Below are 24452 nucleotides of genomic sequence, written 5' to 3'. Positions count from 1 at the left end.
CTTCCCACCCTCCCCCTGCCTCCATGGCAGACAATATTCCCTATACTCTCTACTTTGGGGCATTATGGCTTGCAACACAGACAGTGAGAGGTCATCATGTTTGGTCCATTATCTACTTTAGGCACGCATCTCCCATCCCGACTGGTTCCTCCAGCCATCATTTTCTTAGTGATCTCTTCTCTATTCCATCTGCCTTCTCTCCTCTGCTCATGAAGCAGTCTTCCAGCAATGGGGCAATCCCCCTGGCCCTTGTATCTACTGTCCTTGGGTGTCAGCCTCATGTGATGTTATTCTATACTCCACAAATGAGTGCAGTCCTTCTATGTCTGTCCCTCTCTGACTCATCCTACTTAGCATGATACTCTCCATGTCTATCCATTTATAAGCAAATTTCATTACTTCATCCCTCCTAACAGCTGCATAGTATTTTCCCTATAACTTCACTGAGTGTCATTGACCAAGATGAGTTAAGAGACTTTAGGGGCATTGCCACAGTCCATCTCTATTGGAAGAGAATGTACAGCAGGGGCCTGGGGGCTAGAAATTATGTTGATTAGACAAGCAGCCAGGAAGAGGCCCAGCCTATGGATTGAAACCCCCTTCTCCACAGCCCCATGACTAATGCATTTATAATACTGCTTAATTGCCACTGCAGTATCTAATCCTAGACTACTAGCAGCCCTTGGTAAACCTTTTGAGGTGTTGTTTGATTATCTCTAAGTGTTCACCTTCCAACAAAGGCACATACCCTAGGGACTCAGCCCAGTACTTTCCTGATCTTCTGTATTCCAGTACTTATTCCTTGCCCACTCCAATTCAAGGAAACTACTTAGGTCTTGTTTTCCCCCCATCATTTTTCCTTTTCCAGAATGACATTTAAATGGAATCGTAGAGTAATATTGTTTTAACATACTGCCAAAGCTCAATGTCTCTGACTTTTAAATACCATAGGACAAAGTCAACAGCAAGTCCACTTACTCATTATCTTTGCACTCTTTTCCTCTGAATGAATGTTTATGCTAGGAACTTCTAACTTTTGTTCCTCTCAAGTAATCCTTGTGCCTCAATAACAAAACAGAGTTGTTGCAAGGTATCAGAAAAAGGAGTGAAGCTTTGAATAGTCTAGAAATGAGAGAAGTCCCTTAAAATAAGTGATTTAAGGTGATGTCTGGGTTAGAATTTAACCTGATGATGATGGAGGGGCAAGATTGTGAGAAGGAAGAGATGAACTATATCTCTGGTATTTTATACTATATTTTTAGAAAGAGACTAGTATAGGTTGGTAGCATGAGTTCAGAGAGAGAACAAAGAAAAAGGACTCAAGAGATATAAAGAGAAAAAAAACTGATCAGGCCAAGAATGTGACTCAGTGAAATCCTAGCTCAGATTCCAATCACTGCATGGTCACCCAAACACTGTTAAAAGTGATTCCCGAACACAGATCTTGGAATAACCCCTGAGAACCACCATGTGTGGCCCCAAACCCCAAAATTAAAAAAAAAAAATCAACATAAAAACTGACATAAGCTTATGAGTTAATAAGAGGAGGGGAAATAAAATTCCAAATTTGGGCATAATGCAAATGCATTTATGACTACGCTACTCATTAGAACAAGAAGAACTAAAGAGATCAAAGGTAAAAATGCAAGAGTTTTGGGGAGAGAATACTAAGTAAAATTTTAAGGTCTTTAACCATACTTTCGAATACAAAGAAGGAAGTTGTCTACACCTGCCTCAAGATCAAAATGGAATTTTCAGAAATATCAAGATGAACATGGTTTTATAAAAGCTGATGATATAAGCTATTATGAGGCTGCCTGGGGAGACAGTGCACAGAGTGAGAAGGAACCTCCAGATGGATCTTTTGAGGAATTCCAACAGTTAAAGGAATTGAATGAATGACAGTGATCCTAAATCCAATCCTTTTATCATTCAGAGACTTGATGTGGTTAGGGTAATGACTTGTCACTCTCAGACCACAAAACTGCAAAGAATTCTCCTTCACTGGTGAGAGCAAGATTGCAACAGATCTTTAAATCCAGTATGATAATGTAGGTAGGTTACAAGGCCACTTCTGAGGCTAATACTGCCACCATCATCATCAATATCATTCAATTTTGATATGGGGGACACTCCCGGGTGGTGTTCAGGGCTTACTCATGGCTGTGCATTCAGGCAATGACATGGGGACCTGGGGACTGAATCAGGGTCAGTTGTATGCAAAGCAAGCACTGTCTTTCCAACCCCGGATACTGTCCTTTGAAAATTTCGGTTTCAATACCTAAATAAGTACGTACCTAATAAGTACGTGTCATGAATCAAATAAAGAGGACAAATATTGATGCCAATCAACATCACACTCATTGAAAGACTAGCATTTTAATGAATTATTACTAAGGATAAATTCTTGCACATTTCTTCAACACTCTCTAGACTGCCTCAGAGCCAGGCATAAAAACAAGACGCTGGAGAGATTCAGTGCAATTCAGTGAGTCTCTGTCCCCAGGAAGACCAAAGAGGACAGATTGAGAGACATCCTGCTGCTAAATGATTCAGATCAACACATGGGAAGAATTTTATCACCACACAAAGATGAAGAATGTTACTGAAAATATACAGTCTTGATGTAAGATCTGTAATAGTGAGTGAAAGAATGCTCTTCCAAAATGGAACAAAGGTATACTCTAAAGTTTAAAGGAATACAAATTCCAAGCAAATGTTGACAAGATTATTATGAAACCAAAATCATGGTTATAGTCGAGGAGCTCAGCTGATCTTATTGGAAAGTGGTTGATGTGGTTAGGGATACAACTGGCAGAGCCCAGGGGCTAATCCCGGCTCCATGTTCAGGAATGACCACAGAGGGACTCAGGGCACTGTCTATGGTGCTAGGTATTTAAACCAGGGTCAGCTACCTGAAAGCAAAGTCTCTTACCTCCTGCACTATCTCTTCAGCCCAGAAGGAAAAAAAAATTATTATTATGACTGGAGCAATAGCACAGTAGTTGGGTGTTCGCCTTTCACGCGGCTGACCTGTGTTCAATTCCTCCGCCCCTCTCGGAGAGCCTGGCAAGCTACTCAGAGTATGGAGCCCGCATGGCAGAGCCTGGCAAGCTACCCATGCGTATTGGATATACCAAAAACAGTAACAATAAGTCTCTCAGTGAGAAACATTACTGGTGCCCGCTAGAACAAATTGATGAGCAATGGGATTATGACTTTTATATTTCTATGGTACAAGTTCTGCAAGGCCAGCAAGCTGGAAAGGAAATATGTAAGTCCTTGGACACAATAGAGGCGATGGGTTCTTGTCAGCCTACTTGATTTCTTGCAGAATATTCTATTCTTCAGTTTGCAAATGTTTATGAATAGACCGCCCCATGTAGTAACAGATCTTTTGTTCCAGTTTTGACTCCTTGTATTAATAATTTAAACCTAAGGATCTAAAAATATCCAATTTTACATTTCCCACGGCAGGCATAAATGTGGCGAAATAATTACCAGAACTGAATCAGTCAGTTCGGGTCTGAATCAAGATTTCCATGGTCAATGAAGAATCCCCTCACCCCCGCACTCCAATCTCTTACCAGAGGTTGAGGAACAAGAATGCATCGCAACCTGTCCCTCATATAATCATTCAAAAATCTGTTTGAAATATTAACAAGAAACTTTAAGGCATAATTTCTGCTTCTGAAGTTCTTTCTGTCACTGATAGTTAAGAGGGCAAAACCACCAGAGTCCAGGTGGGCCAGGCAGCTCTCTGTGAATCAAACTTGCCTCCCACATGCCAACTGGACTCTACATTTCTGTCACTTCCCCCCGCTCTAACCTGAGAGCTGTAATATAAACAAAATTATGAAGTTTCATTAACATTCTCTAAGCAGAGAAAATGAACACCTTTGCAAAGTTTAATAGATGATTTAGGCGATTTCAGGCATAGATTTTTTAAAAAAAAACAAACAAACAAACAGCAGTTCAGAGAACATGGCGTCTGGATTTAACAGCCTGAAATGCCATTTGCCAGATGTGGAAACTTGGTTTCTTTACCTCACTCAGATTCCTCACTGGAGATGAAGGCGACGCTGCTTCCAAGTGAGCGGGACCAAAAGAGTCAGAGAGCCAGGGGCCTCGTGAGATAGGTGACACCTGGCAAATACTGCACAGAGTCTCACCTAAATTATGGTTTCTCTGCCAGGAATATGGGAGAGCCCCTCCAAACTTCTTACTGAAGCTGCTACCTTCCTCCATCAAACAGCTCCAGCAGTCTTTCTTTCATCTCTGCTTCCCATCTCCAAGTTAACAGCTATGAAATCCTCACTGAGTTACTATCAACAACAAAGACTGAACGTACCGTTCATCTGTTACTAACACCCAATCTTTCTCTCATTTGCAAAGAGTCCCATGACACATATTTTTTAAATCTCTGTGTTTTAAAGTCATTGGGTCATCCTTTCCATAATCTCAGAACTTTCCCATCTTCCATTTCCTTTCGTTGAAGTCTTTTCTGAATTTCACACACACAAAAATTAAATAAATAAAGTCAAAAGGTTATATGCTAAATAACCAAGACCTTTGTGGATGGCAAGGAAGCAGGGCTCACAGCATTGCCAAAAGACCATTCTGGTATTGCTATTAAATACCAAAATAGGCAATGCTCCCAATTTTGCTTATATATTTTCACTAAGTGCCTCTGCCTCTTCATTGGAGTGTTAGCAAGTTGAGCTCTGTTAGTGAAAGTGAAGAAGAAATGCCTTTCTCTTTCCCTGACAGCTATATTCCCACTGTGACAAAGATAATCATAGACATTAACGGTGGTAACAAGCTATTAGATCATCAACTTGGTGCTTCTTCCAGGGCAGGCAAAGCATCTAAAATAACACAGTATCATGACTGCATTTCCAAAGGTAAATACATTAACCCTCACTCCCAATTAACAAAAAGCTCTTTACACACATAGACTAAATCCCTGTGCTTTATAAATAGTCTAGGTATCCTGTAAGCCTCCACTGTGGAAGTATTCAATTTTCTTTCCATCCTTACTTTCTTTCTCTAACACACACAATCTCTTGTTCCCTTGATTATTTTTGCCACTCTAGACCAGTCAGTGCCTCTGCCATCCTCTGCCCTTTTTAAAGAACAATAACTCCATATTCAGAGAACATACATTTCAATTAAAAAGCATGAAAATGCCCCCAAAAGGTGGGGTAAAAAAGAGATTCAGGGGTTATTTGTGAATTGTTGAATTCTAATTACCTGGGGTACCTGAGCTGTCCTAGATGTGCAGTAATCCTTTTTAAAAGACTGGATTACAGGTATGGATGGGGAGAGGAACAATGGGACAGGCAACAAGCCATTTCCTTTTAGTTTGGGGCCACACCCAGCAATGCTCAGGGGTTACTCCTGACTCTGCACTCAGGAATTGCTCCTAGCAAGCTCAGGGGACCATATGAGATGACTGAAATTGAACCTGGGGTGGCCACTGGCAAGGCAAGCACCCCACCTGCTATACAATCGTTCTGGTTCCATAACACAGTGTCCTTTTTAATTCCATATAAGCAATTTTTCTGTTTTTTTTTCTATACTGAAGATGGAACTCATAACTTAAGCTTCTTAAGCAATCACTGTGGCCCTACACATGTTCTTCTCCAGCTTACACAGAATCCTGTCTTCCTGAGAGGGCATTCAGATTTCCTCTTGATTTGTATTATTTTTGCTTGTGTGTGTGTGTGTGTATCAATTGTTGGGGGCATCTGAAGTACTATGCAGTGCAGGGGATCAAACATGCAAAGCATCTACTTAATCCTTTCAGGAACTTCCCCAGTCCAATAATCAAGTCTTTTCTCTCTCCAGTCCCATATACAAGTCTTTTCTGTTTTTTAAATGAAAACTCAGTTTTTATGGAATGAAATTTGCGTAGGAAAATGTGAAAAGAATAAAAGAGAGAAAATGTGTTCAACAGAGAACACAGGCTTTTCCAGAGTGGAACTAAATAAACAAAGAAACACAGAGAGAAGCAAGTAAGATACTTCTATGTTCCTTGCAGCACTATTTATAAGAGCCGGAATCTGGAAACAACCCGAGTGCTCAAAAGCAGACGACCAGATAAAGAAACTATGGTCCATCTACACGATGGGATACTATACAGCTGTTGGGGAAAAATAAAGCCACGAATTTCACTTATAAATGGATGGACATGAGAGTATCATGCTGACTGAAACAAGTCAGAAGGAGAAGGACAGATGTAAAATGCATTCATTTGTGGGACATAAAAAAAAAAAAGTATGAGACTAATGCCCCAGGACAGTAGAAATACAGGCCAGGAGGACTGGTCCATGGTTGGAAGCCTGCCGCATGTGATGGAGGAGAAGGCAGTTTGGATAGAGAAGGAACAATTATGGCAATGGCAGATGCCATAATGGTCACTCTGGATAAAAACTGTGTGCTGAAAGTAGATAAAGAAACAAATATGATAACCTCTCAGTATATGCATTTGCAAGCCATAATGCCCAAAAGCAAAGAGAGAGAGAGAGAGAGAGTGAGGGAGGAGGAAGGGAAGAAGGGAGGGAAAAAGAGAAAGAAAGAAAGAGAGAAGAGAGAGGGCGAGGGAAAGGGAAAAAGGAAAAATTCCTGCCACCATAGAGGCAGGCTGGGGGCAAGAAGTGATGGGAGGGAAACTGGGGTCATTGGTGGTGGGAAATGTATATTGGTAGAAGGATGGTTGTTGGAACATTGTATAACTGAAACTTGATCATGAACAGCTTTCTAACTGTGTATCTCATGTTGACTCAATTGAAAAAATATTCAAGAGAGAGCATGGGCTTGGAAAGCAAGCCTTGCTCAGTCTTTCTGAAAAATCTAAGCAAGGTACCAGAAACCTCTCCCCTCCCTCTGAAAGGAAACAAGAGGAAATCCATATTTAGCATTAGGCACACTTATCATCTTGGTTGCAAAGAATGCTTGTCCCAAGATAAGCTTTTGCAGGAAAGGTTAGAGGAAAAAATATCTCTTGTTCCAGCAGCACTTCAAACTGTAAGGATGAGTTAAGCTGAATGATGCCAGAGACAACCACAAGAATAGGATTCAGATAGAAAGAAAACCAGACAGGAATAAGTCCCAATCGTGCAAGAAAGATCCCACCCCAGACTTTTCAGTTCCTTTAATCTAAAAATTCCTATTTTTTACTTCAATCCAGTTTAACCTGAAATTTCTCTTGTATTTCCAAACAAGTCCTAAAAGTTTACCTCCTCACTTTTATCTGGGCCACATCTGATCAGAAAGTTTCAGAAATATTAAGCCATTCTTTCACGATGTACCAACCTCTTGCACTTGGTTGCAACTTATCATTCCCATAACCAGTCAGAACCACAATTGCTTGAATCATTCCACCCCCATAGCATTCACACTGTATACCTGCCTCCTAGCACAGGAATGAAATACTGTCAATTCTATCACATGATAGTTTCATAAATTGCTTGTGGTCATTTAAAAAAGATTTTGTATCTAAACTATGTGATTTTGTATCTAAACCATGTGATGTGCTTCTTATCCATGGTGACTGCTATAACCAGTCTATAACGCTTCTGTGGTGAATCTTCATCCTCATTGTGTTTTCCAGACAGATGGTCATGGAAAATGATATGGGATGTTCCCTATTCTTCTGGCCAACACGGCTTTTGGAGCTTGGAACCAATGTGCACAACTAGTGTGTCCATCTCCTTCGAGACTCACGTCTGGATCTTTCTGACTGCCAAGGATCATGTTCGTGAAACCCACCCCACAGATGTGTCTATGAATGCCCACAGTGTGTTCTCTGGTCACTACTTCACTGCAGTCAGAACAGCTCTTTTATTTCAGCACCCTTCTTAGTTAGAACGATCTACAGGGCCCAGAGGAGAAAGGAAGGGTGTGAGGTATTATGGGAGTGGAGAAAATTGCTCTGCTTTTCATTTATTTATTTTTATAATTTTATTTTACTTTGTTTTGCTTTTGGGGTCACATCTGGCAATGCACGAGGATTACTCCTGGCTCTGCACTCAGAAACTACCCCTGGCAGTGCTCAAGGGACCATCTGGGATGCTGGAAATCGAACCCAGGTTGGTAGAGTGCAAGGCAAACGCCCTACCCACTGTGCTGTTGCTCCAGCCCTGCTCTGCTTTTAAAACAGCCATTTTCTGTACTTTAAGACATGCTCATTACACAGGCGAACCACAAACCTGACCTGAAGTCCACACAGGTTTATCTCTTTTCTGCAGGCCCACAAATTAGCAAGGGATCAAATACCCCAATGCCGACATGATTAAGCTGGACTAATTATCACTGCTAATAAAAGCACTGTCGTCCTAGTCAGTTCACTTTGGAGATTTTAAGTAGAAATGTGACTTTTTTCTTTTAAAAAATAAATCTCAGCTAAAAACCTGTGAAAACTCTTCCTGATTTAACCAGAGCACACATCCCCCACCAAGAAGGGATTTTAGCAGAACACTTTCCTTTATTAGGAGCTGTCATTTCTCATCATACCATGTCTAAATTTGTTCAAATGTTTTCACTAATTTTCAATAACTTGGTAAAAATGTTCTAGAAGAGGTAAGATACCAAAAGGAACTCTTAATGTAAGAACAAGCTCATGTCCTACAAAATTAGTGTGCTTGAAAAGGTCTTTCAGAGTTGAAAGTAAACAGATGTCTTGAAATTTCTGCAACATAAGAGAACAGTGCCAAAATAGCACATTGATGCAGGCAGGGGGACTAATCACTGAATGCAGATATCTAAGGCCTCTTATTTATGAACTCCAGACAGTTTATCCACCGTAAACAAAGTCTAACCGAACTAGGCTTACTTGTGGACAGGCATTCTATCTGAATTAAAATATGCACATTTGCAATCCATGGGATAGAGAGACCCCTTCCAAAGGTAGAAGCAAACTCACTATTAAATAGCTCACCATTCAGCAGTTATAGTAAAGTTAATTCACTTTCACACTTAAAGATATAAGTTCATTAGTACTGAAAGTCCTCGCTTAATGTGGTCGATAGTTTAGCAAAGAAAGCAGCTGCTCAAATAACGCTTTTTCCTTCTACCCCAGCCAGGACTCTCTTCTGTATCACTGCTATCACAAATAAATGCACCAAGCAAAATTAGAGGGCCGCTGGATATGTTCAGACTACAGTCATTGTGATTCAGTTAAGAGCAAGATCAGTAAATGAATGATCTTACACAGGCCGTGCATCTATGAATGACATCATTTCTGCTTTCACTCTGTTACTTTCAGTTTTACCTGAGATATTTTGGTAGGTTATTCTGCCAGGGGGAGAGGGGTGGTGGGTGCAAGGAGTGTCTCAGAATGTTCAAAAACATTTCCATATAATTTGGAACTCCTTGCTCTCTTTATTCCATTTTATGTTTTAGAGAAACAATTTACTTATAGTGATAAAAAGTTATTGTTTCTTATTTCATAATGATTTCCAAAATCTTGATGCAATCAGTTCAATATGCAAGAGGAATGCAGCTTAGCAGAAGGGCACTGGCTTTGCAGACTCTGGGTTCAATCCCCGGTGCCACCAAAAACCTGCTCCCCCCCAAAAAAAAGAATCCCATTTCTAGATTAAATCTGGTTCTAAATGAAATCTGTCTCTATTCCCTATTCCAAATCTCTCAGGCATAGTAAGAATTAACATTTTTATTTATCACATAAAAATGTATTTTATTCCTTAGCTTTTGCCTATTGTGAAGTTATTCTCAGAGTACAGCCTTGATCACACATCTGACTGAAAATTGGAAACTTATCCAGTGTGATTTCACTTAGTGCTAGAGAGGGTGGAGCTGAATTTGGGACTGTCTGAGAAAAAACACAAAATAGTAGTCCCCAGCTGTGCCATAATAACCTTCCAGAAAAATAAATGAGATTTTAGAACTGGATTGTCCCGATACTTAAAAACGGAATCAATGGCAGTACTATATACAAAAACTTATAGCCAGAGACAAGGGGAAAGACAATACTGAAAACATATTGAAGGGATGATTCCACCAAACAAGAAACAGACTGAGGAAAGCTTATTTCAGCAGTGATGTTCAGTAACAACAGAGCTTGAGCAACTCACTTCATGTCTCTGAGATGAGAACAGAACAGATTCCGTTTACTTCTGGGCCGAGAGAAAATTGACTATGGTCACTGTTAGCTTAAATTCCATATTCAGAGTCCTTTGGATAGTACTTGGACATACAGTAAGTGTTTGAGAATTTATTAGCTTTATTAATTTAATAAGAGCATTTGCATTGAGAATGCAAAGGGAAGTGTGCAGTGTATGTATATAGTCACAGGGCTCAAAAGAAATTTATAGCTGAGCCTTATTACCTGGTTCAGGTGGGTTCATGCAATCTTACAGATGTGCTTTGATCTAAGTTTTCCTTAAAAGGGGTTTAACATGTCATCTGGAGCAGATATTCATCAGATGTTTGACAAAACTATACACAATTTCCTAACAGGCCACTAAGTTTTGATACCCTACTTGAAATATGGGGTTATATACTGTTAAGCAGGTATTGCAAGTGAAATGATATTCATAATATTCATAAACTCAGCTTGTTCCCTTGCTTTACACAGAAATATATTTAGCCAAGTTGGGGGGGGGAATAAAACCCTACCCATTGTATAGAGGTTTTTATGATTGACACTGTAGCTTAAATATCCAGTAAACCCTCCTCCAATATCCTCTAGAGATTCGTAGAAACTACAGATTTAAGTGAACTGGTGGGACAAAGCAGGTCTTTCAATAATAACATCATTCCTTCAATGCTGGCTGGATATTTTTTTTCCTCATCAAGATTACAAAGAAATAACACAAAAATGACAGGAGTGCATGATATGCCATAGATCTCAAAGCAAATTTAAAAAACAGCTACATGCCACAGGCAATTTCAGTAAGGGATGGGGAAAATACAGCTGGCCAATGACACCATTTTGTTTGGACTCTAAATGAACACTTCTGGAATTCACTAGCTACAAAACTGTGAGAGGTTTTGGCTTGTTTGTTTGTTTTAAAATAGAGTCAGCTTATCACAGGTGATAGAATATTCCCAAGAGAAAGAATACAGACTAATTCTAAAAAGACCTTTACAAGATTATATTTTGGAAGGCAGCGCATGATAACTATTCCAATCACCCCCTTGATAAATACAAAGGACTTAAAATCAGAGACAGTTTGATTATTGAGAGCCATGAAATTGTCTGTTAGAAAGCTTCAGTCGATCATAAAATCAGACAGTTCTTTCAATTGAGAGACACTTAAATTCCTCATATTCTGGTCTCCAGATTCCTGCCTCTGGACTCAGGGATCGCGCCTGGTGATATATGGGGGTTATATAACACGCTGGTGCCATGGATCGAACTCAGGAAAGTCACATGTAAGGCAATACACTTAAACACTGTACTATCTCTCTGGTCCCAATGTTTTCTTAGAGGTTGTGTGGAAGTGGGAGTGAGGGGCAGACAAGGATCCTTACCTGGCAGTGCCTATTCTAATTCTGTTACCATGGCTCTCTTTTGGCAGTGCTTGGAGACCATACACAGTGCCAGGAATCAAATCAGGATTGGCTGCATGCAAAACAATTGCTTTAATCTTGCACTCTTCTCTCCAGCTCAAGATCGTTTATTATTTCACCTCCAAAAAAAAAAAAACCTTGTAAAATTATTGGCAGTTTCTCTGTATTTGCCTAGACCTTTTCTATGATGATGGATTTAGCCATACACCTTCACACTGCAATTTCATTAAGCACTGGCTCTCCTTAGATTCAGTGTCTTATGACTTTTTATGAGCTCTGCATGTATTTATTCCATTTTGCTAAGCAAGCATCCTCTTTTTAAAACTTATTGGAAGGCGCGTGTTTCATATCTGTTTAGAGGCATATGGTGTCAAGCTATTCTGTGGAGCTTGGTAACCCTAGGAGAAGTAAATATAGCGTGGTATTGCATCAGAAAACCATGCTGTATTTTTTAAAATTTTTTTTCTTAATTTGTGCCAAAAGGAAGAAAGAAACAGGGGAGTGGGGGTAGGGAGGGAACCAAACAGACAGACAGAGATGTTATGTTTGCAACATCTCTGTCATTTCCTTTTGCTCAACACAAAAAGCTGGGTGAACTAAAATGGTGAATGCACTGTACTGATTTCTGGTTTTTCCAGAAAGTTTCAGTCTTGTCTACATGCAATAACAGAAAGAACACATTGACACTGAACTTTAGCAGTCACTTCAAGTAAATATGCCGATGATGGTAGTTGCCACCTATTCGTAGGAAAGGTGGGCTTGGCACTGACAAAGTGGTTCAGCAGAGCAGGCATGTCTGAAGGGCTGCTTGGTTCCAACACCACAACAAAACAAAAGCAGATCATAGGAAAGGCAGTTTTAATAATCAGGGGATTAGACTTAAATGTTATTTGCAAAAATTTTTATACTCAAAGCAAACATTTGAACACCAGTAACACCTAGATATCGAACAAAATGTTAATTAATGCTAGTATCTTTCCTCATTCCAGAATATGTTAATTATTCTGGAATAACTGACCTGGCTTCAATCCAACAAGCACCATCACATATAGATACATGCATTAACACACACACAGTGGCACTCACTTACTTCCCTACTATTTCAACTCATCACACCCAAACTGAAAAACTAATACAGCATTCATTAATTGGCTCTTCTGAAAGGTTACCAAGAAAATAAAACAAATATTAAGAAGCACTTACACATTTCAAACACAATGATTTTTTCAGAGTGACAAATGCTAAATCAATTTTCCTTTTCCACTGACATTTACAGATATCTCAAGAACACCTAAAATAGAGTTTGATTCCTAATAAATATCAACTTACAAAAAACTCCAGGGATGCATTGGAGAGTTACCAAAAGTCCTTTTTCAGCTCAGAAAATCTCGAGTTTGTAAAATAAGATGGTACATATAAGCATCCTTTAAAATCTAAATTTCAACAAACCACAAACACAAAAGTTTATATAACCATACCATATGGTTATACACACAAATTAGAAAAAAATTTTTTCAAGTAAAAAAATAAAAGAAAGCAGAGGGAAAAAGGTGCTCAGTAAAAGAAAAAACACACACATATATTGATGCTTTATTAGAAGGAGCCATTCAGGCTAACTACAGAGGAAAGAAATTTAAATTAAAGGGAACACTATTCTTAAAATCTTTACTAAGAGAAAGAATTTCATATCCAACTTTAGAACAGTGAAAAATCTTGAGTCCAGAGAGAAGGAAAGGTGGAATTATAGTTTCAAATTCCAATAAAAGCACTCAAGGCAACATTCTATTCTAAGATAATTCACAGAAGGGGATAAAAAATATTTAAAAAATCAACTCCAAAATCAAATGCAGGATTGTTTTCCTTTTCATTAACAGCTTAAAAGCTTCTTGGCAGCACCAGTAATCTGTCAGAAAGGGTGAAAAATTGTGCTTAATAGATAATTTTAAGGCTATACTCAGAAGATGTTAATAAATATATTGGAGCTGGGAGCCTGAAGTGGCAGCAACAGCTCGATGGGCACAATGTTCTCCCTTTGCTCGTCACCTACTATACATCTAAAAATTGGATCATTCTGACTGCATGTTCTTGCCTCTAAAATAATTAAGCAACTGAGTAATATTACCGGATCTTAAAGAAGACAACAGAGCACTCAGTGGGAAATTTCTTCATCTGCCTTCATCAAGGCAGGTTTGTTTTACGTTGTTATGGGTTACTTTGAATCAAGGATAGGGGTTCAACTTTACCCCTCAGTGAGGGCAAGAGCCTTTCAGATGACTTCAAGAATCCAGATCTAATAGTCAATGTAGGAGATTGCTCTGGCACTGAATCTGGGGTAAGTTTATAAGGATAGAAGTTCCTGGTGTTCAAGAGGGACCAGAAGGAGTTTTGTACAGAGTCCCTTCTGATTCCCAAGGGCAGTTTGCAACAATGGGTTAAAAAAGAAATAGTTACTAATTTTTTATTGAAAATACTGGCAGGGGTCCAGAGACATGGCTCAAAGTGTTGAAGCATACACACACACACAGACAGACAGACACACACACACACACACACACACAAACACACACTTTGCATGTGGGAGGCAGGGTCCCTAGTACCACCAGAGACCCCCAAGCACTACTAGGAGTGACCCCCAAAAAATAAGGAAAAGAAAAAGAGAAAGTGAGAAAAAAGAGAGGGAGGGAGGAAGGAAAGATTGGAAGGGAACACAATAAATTCTCCTACTCTGAAAAATGCTGCCAATCTCTAAGATTAGGACTTCTCCAAGGCTGGTTTCTTTGAAGGAAGCACATTTGCAACGGAAAGTATCCAGAGAGCTTCCTTTTGATTTTCTAGCACATCTAAGTGACAGGGAGCAAGTGTGCTCTCTTCAGAGGCTTCTATTTGACTTTCCCATCTCCTAAGGGATATCAAAAATGAAAGCCTAGGTCTGCGTGGTCACTTGGTTCAGAAGACACCGGAGGCTTAAAAGCAAGAATTCTTTAGGTGTGCCTCACTTTTTTAGAACTTCAAGGATCAAACTGCTTCTAAGCCCAACATCCTATTACTTCAAATGGCTCTTTTAAAAGTGATGTTTTTGCAGTGTATATATGTACGCATATATAGTAAAAACATAAGAGGTATTTCTTTCTAGCTGCCACTAGTAATTTTTTACGTATCAGCAATATATAACCTTAATAATAAATAGCAACCTAAACAATGAATAATATCCTTCTCTAGAATTGGAATATGTCTTTAAGTCATAATCCAGAGTCCCCAATATATCTGAAGAATTTCAATGTGACTGGTTCCGTTTTGATGCAGATTTATCAAGGAAAAGAAAAACAGCTGTAGTGATGGGCACCAGAGTCTTCACTCTGGCTTGTTTTTGTGTGTGTCTGTGAACAAGGTGCACATGAGGAGGAGACATGTTCCTGTGATTAACTCTGGATTTCATTTCTCATTTCCTTTCCTTGGTGGGGGACACTCCAGGCGGTGCTGGGAGCTACGTGTGACACTGTGCTGGGGACATCATGTCATGATGGGAACAGAGGTCCCCACTCCCACATGTAAAGCCCATTGAGCTACCTCTAGGGCCCCTCATTTATCATTTCCTTAAAGCTCACCAAAGGATAATGACATAATGACAGCCAACGGGAGGGAGTCCTGTTAAAGGCCAAGCAGGGTCACTGAGCAGAGCTAAATGACTGCTTAAGAGCCAGAGGGCTGGAATCAGCCCACATCTGAACCTCATTGCTGAAAAGAAAATTGGGAGATCGCATGCCTCACTTAGCCTCAAGTTTCTGAAAGAGGGTGAAAATCGTGTCTATAACAAAAGCTTATAAGTTTTCTAAATGAAGTGCTTAGAACATATCCTAGTCAGACTAAGAATTTGGTAAGGGTTTCAATTTTTTTGTTTTCTTGTTTGTTTGTTCAGGGGCTGTAGGATAACATGGGGTTTATCCTTTTAGCCTTGCTGCAGGGAACTTAGTTTACCTTAAAGCAATGTCCTTTCTGTATGGACACAGGAAGACAGTTAATAGTATGCTTTGTAACTTGGGAGCTGACTGACTCCAATATTTACTCCTGGGCATCAGCTTTCTCGACTTAGTTGCCCTTAGTTCCTAGCACCCCAAAAGCAGGGTCCCAATGAGGGACGGAATGGAACTAGGGCAAACTGTGAGCTACTCTGGCATCGAAATGGGCCAAGTCAAAGTGCCACAAATACTCAACTATAAGTTGAGAGCATGGTCATAGACAAATGCTGTCATGATCCAAAAGTAATAACGAGAATAGGACCCTGCTGGGGTTAGGAAGACTAACCTGACCTAAGAACTGTAGTCTGGAATATATAGTGAATATCCTCAGGAAGAACCAAACTCTCTTACTGTGCTCATACAGAATGACATTGCTAGAAATATTAGAAGTAAATTTACTATAACTAAGTGGATTACTAGCTGAGGAAGGAAGAAAGTGACACACCCTTGTTTGGATCCCACCCTTGAGCTGATCTCCTAGAAATCTGGAGTATTCTTCTTAGATTTTGTCAATCTCCTGGAGAAATGGTCTTACCCCTCCTTGTTCATTTGTTAATGTTCAACCCACCTTTGTGTCACCACCCTATGTGATTGCTATATAAACTAAGACTTTAAGGGGAGAAGGGGCAGAGGCAAGACAGAAACAGCAGAGAAGACACAGAAGAGAGAAGACACAGAAGTGGAGGAGAGAGGAGACACAGAAGCAGGAGAAGACACAGAGGCAGAGATAAGACAGAAGTAGGGGGAGAAGAGACAGAAGAGGGGAGAAGACACAGAGGCAAGAAAGAAGACACAGAGAGAAGACACAGAAGCAATAAAGAAGACACAGTAGAAGACACAGAGCGGAGTGAGAAGACACAGAAGCAAGAGAGAAGACACAGAAGTAGAGACAGAGAGAGGTCAAGAGAGATCAGAGGAGAGACTACAGAGACAGAGAGAGACAGAGAGACAGAAGAGAGCATAGCAGCACACACAGAAGCAGAGCACAAGAAGAAGCCATCCCGATCTAGTCCATACACAGTGGTTTGAGAGCACAGAATGCGAGCAGAGAGAGAGAGAGAGAGAGAGAGAGGAGAGAGAGAGAGAGAGAGAGAGAGAGGGAGAGAGAGGGAGAGAGGAAGAGAGAGAGAGAGAGAGAGAGAGAGAGCGGCCCCAAAAGCCTGTGAACAACACAACACACATCACATCACCCCCTGCTCTCGCACATGCCTTTATACTTTTTACAGCGGGCCATACCCAGGTTTGGGGGACCATATGAGATGACAGGCATTGAGTGAATCTGGGTCAGCAATGTGCAAAGCAAGTGCCTTACCTGCAGTAATATCACTCTGGCCTGAGGGTGGCAATTATTAATAACTTTAAGATATACATGGACTGGAGCAATAGCACAGCGGGTGGGTTGTTTGTCTTGCACATGGCCGACCTGGTTTCGATTTCTCCATCCCTCTTGGAGTGCCCGGCAAGCTATGGAGAGTTTCCCGCCCGCACGGCAGAGCCTGGCAAGCTACCCATGGCATATTAGATATGCCAGAAACAGTAACAACAAGTCTCACACTGGAGACGTTACTGGTGCCCGCTCGAGCAAACCAATGAACAACGGGACGACAAATGGACGGGACAACAGTGCGAACATATACATCATTTTGTGGTTCCCTTGAATTTAAGACACCTTTGCTGATAGGCAGAAAATACATCTTTGAAAACACTTTAAATGCAGAGATTTGAGAATGAGAGTAGAAAGCAAGATGAAATCAGTTGCAATGCCAGTGACTTAAGGAAAACCTACACGCTTTTCCAGGTTGAAAGAAATATAAATACACCACTGATGAAGGGACGCTTTCTCCAGTTTCTGCAGAAGGACCAGGAAAGGCCACTCCTTCTGGTGGCTCCACATTGTACTGAATGCTTATTTTTAGTTGGGGCCATTGAGTGTGGGTGGGGATGCATGCACCTGCATATCTTTACCACTCAGTGTCACCCAGAAAGCAGCCGTAGTGGAACTGGGAGACGGTGTCCATCAAAAGCACATGGAGCAGGCGGCTTTCTGTCCATCTGTTACTTGCAAAACTGAGAAACTGTGCTCTCTTCTGCAGATCACACATTTAAATGAGAAATGAGCAAAACTGGAATGTGCTTGGAGGTGAGAGACAAGTGCTGGGCTGAGGAGAGAAGGACCATACAGCTAGTGGGAACATGCAATCGTGAAAAGAAAAGGTGATTGCAAGAGCCTGAGGAGTATGGTTGAGGGACAGTGAATCCGCCAGCTATCTTCAAACCAAGAAAAGTGGGTTTTCCTTTGCACAGAGATACGGATACATCAGTGAATTCTACTCAACAGTGCAAGAGTAAAAGTAGTATGTGCTGTATGCAACTCCAAGAACATAATTATTTGTTTGTTTGTTTTGGGGTCATACCTGGTGGTGCTCAGGATTTACTCCTGGCTCTGCACTCAGGGATCAATCTTGGTAGGTTTGTGGAAACATGTTATGATCTAACTAGGGTCAGTTGCATGCAAGGCAAGCAAGGTAAGCATCCTACCTGCTGTACTAGTGCTTTGGCTTCTCCAAGGGCTTACTCTTAAATGTAATGGAATGTACTTTCAAATTCCTCTTCATACTTTTTAGCTCTCCAGAAAAAAGTTAGATAGCAAGAGGTTGGGCACCACCAGAAATCATGACATAATGTGCATGTCAGGACTGGAGCAATAGCACAGCAGGTAGGGAATTTGCCTTTCATGTGGCCGACCTGGGTTCGATTTCTCTGTCCCTCTCAGACAGCCCTGCAAGCTACCGAAAGTATCCTGCCCACAAGGCAGAGCCTGGCAAGCTACCTGTGGCATATTCGATATGCCAAAAACAGTAACAACAAGTCTCACAATGGAGACATTACTGGTGCCCACTCGAGCAAATCAATGAACAATGGGACGACAGTGCTACAGTGCTAATGTGCATGGCAGAGAAAAAGATTGTAGGAGTCTAGATTTCTGACAGTTCACCACAAAGCACAAAATTGTACGAATGCAGACTATTATGAGAACAAAACTCCTTCCATTTTAAAAGTTTGTTACTTGGCTTATTATCATAACAGATGAACAAGATTTCAAATATTCATGACTAACAAAGGTATCTTCATGTTGCTAATGGCAGTCCAATATTAGAAAATCCAAGTTTTAGAACAAATGCAAGAACATAAACCTCTTTGTGGAATACTTGGGCATCCAACGCCAGGGAACATTCCAATAGTCATTATAATATGCAATTCCAGTAACTCTAATTCTCACACACAATGTCTCTCTGTATACACATCTTTCTTTCCATCACCATACTTTCATTCATATACAGAACTTTAATGTGATGACAGCTGTGTTTAAGACTGACACCTTTCTTTTTACTCCAAGTAGGGTATATAATTTGGGTACATTTCTCTCACCATTGAGAATCAAAACACCCAGTGGAACAAGCTAAATGTTCTCACAAGCGAGGTAATTATAACTGCATCTTTGAGTCCATGAAATATTCAGGCATGAAAACACAGGTGCAGGAATGAAAGACAGGTCCTAGACCGATTCACATGTGGCTCACTCACAGAGAGGAAATTTGCTTATTCTGGGCTTGATGGCATAGATATCTAATGGGGTGAATTTCTACAGTGGAGATTATTTTCAAACTAGCTGATCTACTGATTACATGTTTGATATAAATGCCAAAGGAAAAAAAAAGAGTGGCATCTCTGAGGAGACAGGATGGGGGATATCTATTAGATCATCTCATCTCTTTCCTACTGCCTCTGGAACAGCCACTCCAGAAAAAGTAGAAAAACAATGGGATACAAAGAGCAGCAAAAGATCTTCGGCAGATGACACTGTACTGTGAATCATACCCTATAGCATAAAATCAGACTTTCCACAGGAAAGACACAGTAGGACTCAGACAGTTCATGGGAACCACTACCAAGCAACACTTCAGTTATCATGTAGACTCACCTGGTACAGAACCTCACTTTGTTCACACAAAAACCTAAAGCCTGAACTGTTAGGATGGGGAATTGGAAGACAGGAAAGTGAAATTGACAGTTTTTTTCACAAATTATTTTGTGACTGCCTAGAGAGTGCCAGATACAATGATGATTAAGAGCCAAAGTGAGAGCGCGAGATTGAGACCCTCTATATACACTTGTCTTCTTTTTGCTTTGTTCTGGTTTGGTTTGTTTGGAGGAAAAACCCAGTAGTACTCAAAGTTTATTGCTGATGGGGACCAAGTAGATTCAAAACCCATAATTTCTTATCGTTTTATGTATCACCTATTTGCCATACTTCTAATATGTAATATGGCTCCTATTTGATTAGAGGATCCCAATCATAGAGCTGAGGCAATGACTCTGCTCTTATAGTTTTGTGTGTATTACTATAAATTCTTAACCATATGGATTTCCTAATTGGCAGTCCCTGCTCTAAGACATCCAGCAAAACCGTTTAGGAATTTGGATTCACCCCGTTGTTTATGTTTTGGGGTCCCTGTCAAGTGGTTTTCAGGGGCCGCTCCAGGAGGACCACTCAGGGGAGCTGGAGGACCACTCATGTTAATGCTCAGGGGTTCACACAGTCTAGAAATTAAAATTGGGATTCCTGGGGCAAGAATTATAGCAGATTTGGTAGGGCATTTGCCTTGCATGTGGCTGACCTGGGTTTGGTCCCTTGCATCCCATATGGTGCATCCAGCACCACCAGGAATAATTCCTGAATGCACTGCCAGGGGTAACCCCTGGGCATTGCCAGGTGTGACCCAAATAAAAGTAGCACTGTAGCACCATTGTCCCATTTTTCACTGATTTGCTCGAGCGGGCACCAGTAATATCTCCATAGTGAGAATTGCTGTTACTGTTTTTGGCATATCGAATACGCCACAGGTAGCTTCGGCAGCACATATACTAAACTTGTAACAATACAGAGAAGATTAGCATGGCCCCTGTGCAAGGGTGATGCAAATAAAAGTAATAAATAAATAAGTACATAAAAATAAAATTGGGCCTCCTGATGTACAACATGCACTCTAGTCCTTTCAGCTCTGCTCCTGTCCCCTGGCTACATGAAAATCCGAGAGTAAGAAGGGGCTTGGGTGGGAGAGGAAGGGGTTCATGGGTCTCTTCCAGTCTTAATCTGGATCTACATCTAGTCTCCTCACAGATCTGAGGAACTGCCGGTAACTCAAGAGATACTGCAACAAGAAAGAGAGAACACAAGCATGCTGGGACTTTAAAAATCTACAAGGACTGCTAATGAGGATCAAAGAAACAGGGAGACTAGTCAACTGGTGTTGCACTGGGTAAGCTTCCCATGGTGCTGGTAGTTAGAGATACTGAGCTCAAAGGAAACAAAGCGAAACCCACGTCTTTCTTTTTTCACCAGGCAAACTCGCCGTGTCTTGCGAGCTCGACGGGCTTCTGGTCCACTGTTTTGAAAAGTGAATAACAAAATATAATGTTGGTTTGAAGACCAGCTGTGATGAGGCAAATGAACCCATAAAAATAGTACCTTGCACACAGTAAGAACTTCACAAATGACAGTACAAGACATTTTCTTATTTGACCCTTTTAAAGGCTAATGCCAAGGACACTTGGTCAGCTCATGCTGGGGAGCTCATAATACATTGAAGATTTTGTATTTTTCTACATCTTCCTCCTAGGTAACATGCCCGAGGCTGCTAGAAATAATCACACTATTTGTGATCCTATGTTTATGCAACAGAAATAAAATGGAATTTTATGGTCTGCTGTGTTCATCTCTGTTGCCCACACTGTGTTAATTCCATGCAGTGCTGGGTAACAAGAACTGATGCACTATCCAGTCAAAAGATGCAGCTCTCAGGCCAGCAAAGCTTTACCTGGATATCAGCTTAAAAAAGGATCAGGCTGATCCCATGTCTGTAAATCTCATCCCATGTGTACTCTATTTAGCATAGTAATTTAACCAACTTACAGAGTATATCTGTTCTTATTCATTTGAAATAAGTAAACAAATTTGGGTGAGGAAAACGTGTGTGTGTGTGTGTGTGTGTGTGTGTTTTAATGTTTCAAATAGCATTTTTTCAAATAGAAGAAAAACAATAAAATTGTGAAGAATAAAAAGATAAAAAATAATCACCCTACTTAGATTAAAATAAATATTGTTGGTTAATAAGGAGATAACAGAATCGCACTCTTTCAAGGGTAATCTTTAAGAGCTGTAAGTGCAACTCCAATCCTGGAGCTAAGAATAAAGAATACTTTTAATGTTTTTTGAAAAAAATCAGCTATTTTACTTAGCCAGTCAACTGGTCAAGTGGACAAACACTAAACACTTGAAAATATTAATAGGGCTGAAGAAATAAGCTCTATGGAGTAAACATGTTTTACATGTGGGAAGCCAGCATTCGATTCCTGTACCCAGAGTCACATGTTTCCCTAAGCACTACAGAATGTAGCCTGAAAGGAAGTGAGACAATTAACAAAGCGCCAGAGAGATACTACAGTGGGTAGTATCTTCCATGCTGCCAAGGACGTCCAATACCCAGAGCCCAAAATGGGCCCCTAAGCCCACTAAGAGTGATCCCTGAGCACTTTTAAGTATGGCCCCCAAACAAACAAGCAAAACACACACACAAAAAAGAAGAGGAGTTAATGAATTATCTTTAAAACTAAGCAACAGAAAAAATGGTTCCAAAACCTAAATTGAGTTTACAAACAAGCACAACCAGTGTTACACTGCTGAGCTATATTTTTATGGTTTTTATTGAACCACACCTGACGGTGCTCAGGGATCAGTTCTGGCAATGACTGGAAGACCCTGTGGTGCCAGAGATAGAACCCAAGCCTTCCCATACGTAAAGCATACACCTAACCTACTTAAAAACCTTCCCATTAGGAGGCTGGAGTGATAGTACAGTAGGTAGGGCTTTTGCCTTGCACGTGGCCGACCCGGGTTCGATTTCCAGCATCCCATATGGTCCCCCGAGCACAGCCAGAATAATTCCTGAGTGCAGAGCCAAGAGTAACCCCTGAGCACTGCCGGATGCAACCCAAAAAGCAAAATAAATAAATAAATAAATAAAATTAAAAAAAAAAACCCTCCCATTTTAAACATTCAACTCTTCTAGTCTCTTTTGTGGGGGGGGGGGAGGAGGTTGTGAGGGGATGGGTCCAGAGGGGGCTGGGGAGATAGTGCTACTACAAAGTGAATCGCATTGACTGCAATGCTGTGTATTTCCTTAGGAAAAAAATCTTAACCAGAGTGGGTCATAAAATTAAATACCTTCCTTCCTCGATTGAAGAAAATGAGTATGTGGTAAGACCAGAATGTGGTTGTAAATAGGGGGAAGGAAGTCTTGTTCTTTGGGAAATAAAGATTGTTGAGACTCAGCGCCAAGTGGCTTTGCAGAAGACCCAGAATGCAACTGGCTTAGCACTGAACGCTGCAGAGGGCAGAGGTTCAAAGTTTGTAAAGGTTGGGTGGAAAAGGCCATTCTTCTGTCAAAAATACTCTTACCAATGCCATTAAGAAAATATTCAGAAAAAAAAGGTTCATTTTATTAAAAAAAAACATCAACTCTACAACAGTCTGAATCTCAGGGGCAAGATATATTGTTAATCCATTCCACGGATGCTTGCAGAATCCTCACCCTAGCCAGTGGTGAATCATGGGGATTTGGGCAAAGCAATAATCAGGACAAGTTCTCACCCCAAGACTCCTGTGATAGATAATCCTAAAAGAAGTATAAAAAATATTTCTAATGGCATTAACAGTTGAGGTAATTTGCACTAAGCTACAGCAGGAACCAATGCTGAGGTAAAGACACTGATGAAAAGAATGAGCTTAACATCACAAGATCTAGGAGCTGTGGAGACACAGAGAACAGGAAAATAAATGCCAGATGAGAATAAGGCAGGTGATGCTGCAGGAATGCAGAGGCAGCAGGAGAGGAAGAGACAGGGAAGACTTACCTCTGGGGGCCACAGGTGCCAGGGAGCAGGATTACAGGGCAGAGGAAAGCGTTGGGTCCTATTAAAGCAATGAGATAAAGAAGCCCCCATATTTCTCACTCCTTTGTAACAGTTAAAGGCACCATGACCAGAACGATTTATCCATCTATCTATCTATCTATCTATCTATCTATCTATCTATCTATCTATCTATCTATCTATCTATCTTAAATTTGGGAGTGGGGGGAAGCCCTGAGCCCCACCTGAGCAGTGCTTAGGGTTAATTTCTGGATCCATGCTTAGGATTTACCCCTGGTGGTGCTTAGCGAACCATAAGTTACTGTACTGGGATGGAAGCAGGGTCAGTTACCTGTAAGGCGAGTCTGACTTCCTCTGTCATCTCTCCTGCTCCTATTACTTTAATTTTGAAACACATAGAGGCAATGCCTAGTTCTTGAAGAAAGAAAGAAAGAAAGAAAGAAAGAAAGAAAGAAAGAAAGAAAGAAAGAAAGAAAGAAAGAAAGAAAGAAAGAAAGAAAGAAAGAGTACTGTACACTAACAGTTCTAAGGTCTTCCATTTAAAATACCTTATAGAATTTTCTCTCCTTTCCCGCTTATTGTTTTTCTCTAACCTATTAATAAGAAAATTTATTTTTAATTGTGAAGGTAAAAGTATGTGCAGAATCTAGTTTTATATCCCTCAATGAAGTGGTGTGATAATGCTCATAGGTCATGAGATCCCCATCATATGCTAGGTGTGGGGGGACATGAGAGTGATGGGGGCTTGTAGGGAGGGCGGTGGGGAGGAAGAGAAAGAAGAAAGGGGAGGGGAGAGAAGTCAAATCTGAATCTGAATCTTCTAAAATCACCCGTTCTATGATATAAAATTATGAAGCTGATTCTTAGATGACCTAGGTTAAAATGTCTTTCACAGCCACTCTTGGG

At 40.6% G+C, this 24452-nt stretch overlaps 1 protein-coding gene and 1 non-coding gene across 4 annotated transcripts in view; one reads left to right on the top strand and one right to left on the bottom strand.

Annotated features, from left to right (window-relative positions):
- The window catches only part of PTPRG (protein tyrosine phosphatase receptor type G), a 798688-nt gene that overhangs the window by 394978 nt on the left and 379258 nt on the right, over positions 1 to 24452 (bottom strand). The window lies entirely within an intron of this gene.
- On the top strand, positions 20460 to 20563 carry LOC129404559 (U6 spliceosomal RNA). The gene has a single exon (XR_008629953.1). It is a non-coding gene; the product is annotated as a U6 spliceosomal RNA (small nuclear RNA).

The sequence above is a fragment of the Sorex araneus genome, chromosome 4, assembly GCF_027595985.1.
Source record: "Sorex araneus isolate mSorAra2 chromosome 4, mSorAra2.pri, whole genome shotgun sequence".
NCBI lineage: Eukaryota > Metazoa > Chordata > Mammalia > Eulipotyphla > Soricidae > Sorex > Sorex araneus.
Note: the sequence above shows the minus strand (reverse complement) of the source record. Positions and strands in the feature narration are given on the sequence as shown.